This window comes from Phaenicophaeus curvirostris, chromosome 27, assembly GCF_032191515.1.
Source record: "Phaenicophaeus curvirostris isolate KB17595 chromosome 27, BPBGC_Pcur_1.0, whole genome shotgun sequence".
Classification (NCBI taxonomy): domain Eukaryota; kingdom Metazoa; phylum Chordata; class Aves; order Cuculiformes; family Cuculidae; genus Phaenicophaeus; species Phaenicophaeus curvirostris.
In genome coordinates, this window is record NC_091418.1 from 1107395 (window position 1) to 1113394 (window position 6000).

The window sequence follows — 6000 nt, forward strand, 5'->3', positions numbered from 1 at the left end:
AGGTTACTGCATTCATGATGATGAACAGAAAACTTAAACAGGAACAGATACAACTTTTAATGCGACCCAAATAAAATCTTGATTCAGTATTCTGTAACTTGGTTTCATTCCCTGAGACCATGGCATGTTGTGCAGCCTTTTTGAGCCCCCAACCCTCTTTCAACAGACTGAGAAAGTACATCCTGGGAGACTTCCTTACTTAATATGTATTTATGCTTCTGGAGCACTCTTGACAGTTTGTTTTCTCCCCCTTTCTACATAAAAAATGAGTTGCTTTTGTACTGCTCAGCATTGTGTTATGAATATTAATCCAGAGGGTTTATTTTTGTTGTTCTAAAACTGCCTGTATCTTTTGTAAGAAGAAAAATGGGACATAATTAATCTCTCTGTTAATCTTGATATTTGCATGGAACAAGTGAAACAAGCTCTTCAAACCACTTGCTCCACTCTTAAGAAGTATTTACACTGCAGTTCAGAGGGAAACTTGAGGGCTTATTTATTTATTTATTTTCATCTCCTAAGATTCAATACACACAGCGGGAGGTGAATTTCCTAATTCCCAGTGAGTTTTATCTGGTTCACTCTAGCGGTTGGAATATGACTTCAAAAATATCTGCATGAGAGGAGAGGGAAGGTATCAAATGTGTAGATGTAGCTTATTTAATATAACACGCAGCTGATCATGTAAAGCTTGGCTCTCCAAACACACTCCAAACGCCATGGGGGCGTTCCATGGTGTGTTTAAACTTGGTGGTCAGGGTTACTGATAATCAGTGTCAACATCAGTGACAGAAGAGACTTGGACACTCGATGCTGTTGAAAATTATCTTCTGCTGACGTGCATTTCTCTGTGCCCCTTTATGAGAAGATGTGTGTTCCAGGATAAATCACAGAATCATGGAATGGTTTGGGTCAGAAGGCACCTGAAAGCCCATCCAGTTCCCCCCTCTGGGCACCTCCCACTCTATCAGGGGCTCCAAGCCCCATCCAAGGTGGCCTCGAACACCTCCAGGAATGGGGCATCTCCTGAACTCTGAGGCAAGTAAGACAAAGACCCTGGAAACAGCAATCACCCAATAACCCAGATGTTTCCACAGCGCAACAGAAGCAGTATAATCCTTCAGAAAACCTCGCCTAACTATTTATTTGCAACATGGCCATTATTTTTTGTTGTTTCCCCCCCAATATCGAGGTAGGACATAGTGGAGCAGTGTGTGCCTTGGAGGAAGCAGCAGAATAGCTGACAAATCCAAGCCATATGCTTTCTAAATCATGAAAAGCAGTTTCCTCGGGGTACAGATCCTCTTTACTTGTGTAAATATGAAAAGAATTGAAGCCTTGAAACACAGGACCACAAGCAGTGTGTTTTTTAATATCTGGAAAGTCAAGTGTTGCATTATGCGAGCTCTGCCAAGAATCATGGAAATGCGAACAATACGTTTAAACTGTCTGCGGCGCAGTATATATTTGAATACTTTTTGCATACATTGAACCCTGTTGTCCCAAGGCAGAAAAACTTTGTTTTGGGCACTGCGTGTTCCAGCTGCTGCGATGGACGCAGCCGAGCAGCACAAGCCACTTCAGAGATCTTTATGAAATTTTAATAAGCCTCATGTGGTGTGAAAGAATTGAAATTTGTTTGATCTCTCGTTGCTGTTGTTGTTAACAAAAGTGACAGGGATGCCAATTAAAAGAAGAGAATGATCTGTGCTCTGTATAAATCAATAGGACTGGTACAGCCATGAAAACAGACTCGGGGGTTGTTTTCCTTGGTTTGGTCAGCGGTTTGTTTCAGTTAATGGAGAAGGGAGAACTTCTGCAGGTTGAGCTCTAATTGCATCAGCATTGTGTGCCTCCCTCCCACAGCAGGAGGTTTCTGACTGCTCAGGAACAGCAATTTTGTAGGTCTTGTAGGTCATAGATGCTGCAGGTAACTGGCAGGACACAGATTTATGCTGTCTAGTTTACTCACCAGTGACACGTGTCCTCTCTTCATTTCAATGTCCTTCAGAAAAGACATTAAAAGAGGATTAGGAGAGGAACTGGAAGGTTGACATGGAAGAGTTAAGCTGCATGGAAATGTAATGTTTATTTTTTTTTATGAACCCCTCAATGTCCTTGTGCTGAGGGCCCAAAACTGAACTCAGAATTCAAGGTGTGGCTTCACCAGCACTGAGAACGGGGGGATGATCCCTTCCCTGCTCCTGCTGGCCGCACCATTTCTGATCCAAGCCAGGATTCTGTTGGCTTTCTTGGCCAACCAGGCACACTGCTGGCTCATGTTCAGCTGGTAATACTCAGACTCAGTAAAATGAGTCCTGTGATTCAGCCAGGGTTGTTGCCTTCTCATCAAGACACGATATCAGCTGTTCTCCTGGGAAATCTTACCTACTCTTCAGCGAGCGCTGAAGTTGCTGTTGCCTTCAAGATGCAGCAAATCCATCTGAAGAGCAGCACAGTGAAGTGATGGGTTCAGTCTGGAGGGTGACCACCAGCTGACACCAACAGAACTGTACTGTGTGCTGTACAATGCGATACAATTAGTAGGTACAGTAACAATTGTTTTTGAAGACAAACCCTGTATATTAAAATTTGTGAACCAAGGTCAACTCTGGTGTGTGGCTTCAAAAGGCTCGAGATGAGGATGAGCTTGGCCCTCCATCTGAAAAATAAATTGGAGTGATATTAAATCCTTGAAAATGCTAACCTGCTTTGAAGGCTCCTGTTTTATGAAAGATGCTTTGAAGGCATTCATTCACTCTGAAATGAATTCAGGCTATTCATTCTGCCACTCAGAGAATGAGATATAATAGCAGTCACTCATGATTGCTGTCTACTATCAACAGTTCGTTACATCCCAGTTAGACCGAGGATATAGTTTGTGAAAAGCGTTACCGTGCGCATCTTGAAAAGAAAAAGACAGCAACTTTTTTATATATAAAGATACTGAGCCTGCCTCCCTAAAAGACTGGATATGTGATATTTTGAATGGTTTTCATCAAGTGAAGTAACGTGACACTAAAACACCATCGGGTAGACTCAACAGTTGTCTCTCTGAGTCCTTCCTGTTGTGTCCTCACCAACTCAAACAACTCATTCAGCTTCGGGCTTAAGGCGTGTGCTGATTTCACTCATCTCCTTGCAGTTGGTGAATAAGCGGGCTCTGTTTACTCAAAAGAGTTCTGTGTTTTGGTAACATATAGCCAGAATTAACCCAGAGTTGGCTCTGTGTACCCTCTGCCTCAGTTTACCTTCCTGTAAAGTGGTTATAAGATTATTTCTCTGTGTAGCTTACAATGCTTAGCAGTGTTTTTAACACGGTTTACATCCTTTCAACAACTTCTCTGTGGATTAGAGAACATGCAGAATAATAATATCCAGGCTAGAATGGACACCTTATTTTGGGAGTAGAACTTCTCCCAAATCCCTGAAGAATAATTGAGGTAATGACTAGTTAACTACTTGCTAATGTAGAATTTTCTCATTCAGACAAGTGAATTGTAATTAACACATGGCCTACAGATACGTGTGGGGAGGGGGTGGTGAATATCTAATTTTCCTCCCTCTTTGCCCAAGTATGGATAGATTAAAATGCCCCGTTTTGTGGGAATTACAGTTTAATGAACTCTAATATGCAGAGATCCCTTTAAAGAAGTGTGGTTTTTTATCAGCTCTTTTAACTACAAGGTTTGACTTGAAGCAAAAGGACTTGAAAAACTTTGCATTCAGGAAAAAAAACGGGAGGGGGTGGATCCCCACAGCTGCATTTGGACATAAAAGCCTTAGGAAAGTATTTTGGCTTTTTTTCCCCTTCCTTTTAATTGTGTGGAAACATAGTGTTTGGAGTTAGGTCAAAACTTCATAGATATCAGCCAACCAACATCATCATGAGGTTGGAGAAATCTTTAAAGCAGAAGTGCGGGGAGATGTCTAGATACACTAGTGGTGCTCTTAGCATGCTGTCTTCTTGGCTTGTCGTCTTAACGTGTCATTATTTCCATTTTCATCCAAATTCTCCAAGGTGCTAACTCCCAAATCCACTGCTGCAGGGATGCCTTGGAGGATGTGCAGCTCTTCTCCCACTGTCACCTCCATCCATTTCCTACTGAGGCAGAATCTTGCATTCGCCTGGTGTGGGTACCTTGGTTTCCGCTGCTTTGCTTGGCGATGCGCTTGGGTTCTGGCTAAATAACATCCTCCTGCTTTGCAGATGCAATATTTGCTTCATCCATGGTTTAAGACTGCACGTAAATTAACTGGATAAGGTTACCCTGATAGCAACTGAATCATGCATTAAGCAAAATGAGGATTTTATTCCTTTCACTGCAGTGATCTCCTCCAGGCTGACTGTTGTACCATCGCAGGCTGCAATAGCATCTGAGGTTCTTTCTACGCCAGGTAACATTGGGCTGATGCTACGTGCTTGTAACGTCACCTCTTGCCAGCAGATGTCCCTTCAAGCTCACCAATACTGTGCATTTCTTGAGATGCTGCATGTGGGCTTTTAACAGCAAGAAGTGATTTTTCACCCAGTGTTATGAAGGAGCCCACCCTGTTGCTCTGAGCTGCCAGCCTGGCGCTGTGGAATCAGTGAGGTGAGGTGTGTCCTGGGGGTTATCTCGAACCAAACACCTCATGGGGATGCCCTAAACTTTAGAAGGGTTGTTACATCTGGAGGGAAGAGGTGATGATGCAAGAAGAACCTGTTGTGGGGTCCTGATTTCTTTCTCCTGTCAGCCTTTAACTCTGTGCATCATCCTGAGCTGCTCAGATGATGTTTGTGTTATGAATCTTACATGAATCTAAAACAATGGGCAAAACTTAAACTTGTGTGTCTGCGGAGGAGCAGGGCAAGGGGTCCTTTTGGACCAGCTCTAACTTTGCAGCATGTTCTGTTCTATATCGTGTGTGAGAGATGAACAAAAGCTGCTTTGGAAGGGGAGAGTACAAATCTGCAAAAGCTGCCTTGAGAGAGTTGTGAGTTTTGGACATTGGTGTTTCTGTAGCTCATCCCCAGCTCATGTCTGTGAATCAAATTCCTAGTCCTTAGCATTTTTTGGTGTGTGGGAGCTTGCCTGGCTGGTTTGGATATTTTTGCGTGTTGTTATTTCATCAGTGCTACTACTCTCCCAGTTGTGCATAAGTCGGAGTTTGAGCAGTGTGGGCTCGTGGCTGTGGAAAAGGAACTGGAACTCGAGTCCTCCTTATATTTGTCATAATGCATCAACTTGTCTGTAGAGCTGAAGAACCCCGAGGGTGGTAGATGCCTAGGAGTACATTTTGATTCACGCCGACTAATAAATGACACCAGACAAGTTTGAAACTACTTTGTCAGACTGGATGAGTGACAGACCTGTGAGGAGCAGCCTCTTCATTTTCTGGAAGGATGTGTGTGATAACGCGCTGAACAGCTTCTGGTTCTGATGAGTAGGGGATTGACAGTTGGACTTGGAGATTGAGTGGATTTGATTTCTTGTTTTTACTGGAAGTAAGGCTGGAGCAGGGAGGTTGTGAGTGCTTTGTTACATCATTTAAATCTTCCTGCATCTGTGAATGTACATGAACTTCACACAGAAAAAAAAGGATTTCAAGATCTTCAGGGCTTAGATGCCATTTGGATCTTGCCCTCATCAGCATAATTAGTCTCATTTTAGAAAAAATGAAAATGTCACTGGAAGGAGAACCTGCATTTTTTTTGTTTCAAATACCGGTGGTTGGGTTGTGATGCCTTGTCTGTAGTGCCTTTAACAAACTCTAACTTGTCAGGTGAGGTGCAGTAAGCTGCTCTAATGGAAGTCTAGGTTTCCTTGGACTCTTTTGTAGACTGGACATGGATAGGTTTTAAGTTTGGGCCCCAAAGGAAGAAATACTATGATGTGCATTGTCCTGAACAGTCTGCAGAGTGTGTCTGTCCTATCCTGGATCACTGGCTGAAGCTGTAGAGAGAGCCCCTCTGATGTTACTTTGGGCAGGTTTCCTCATCCTCCAATGATAATCAAT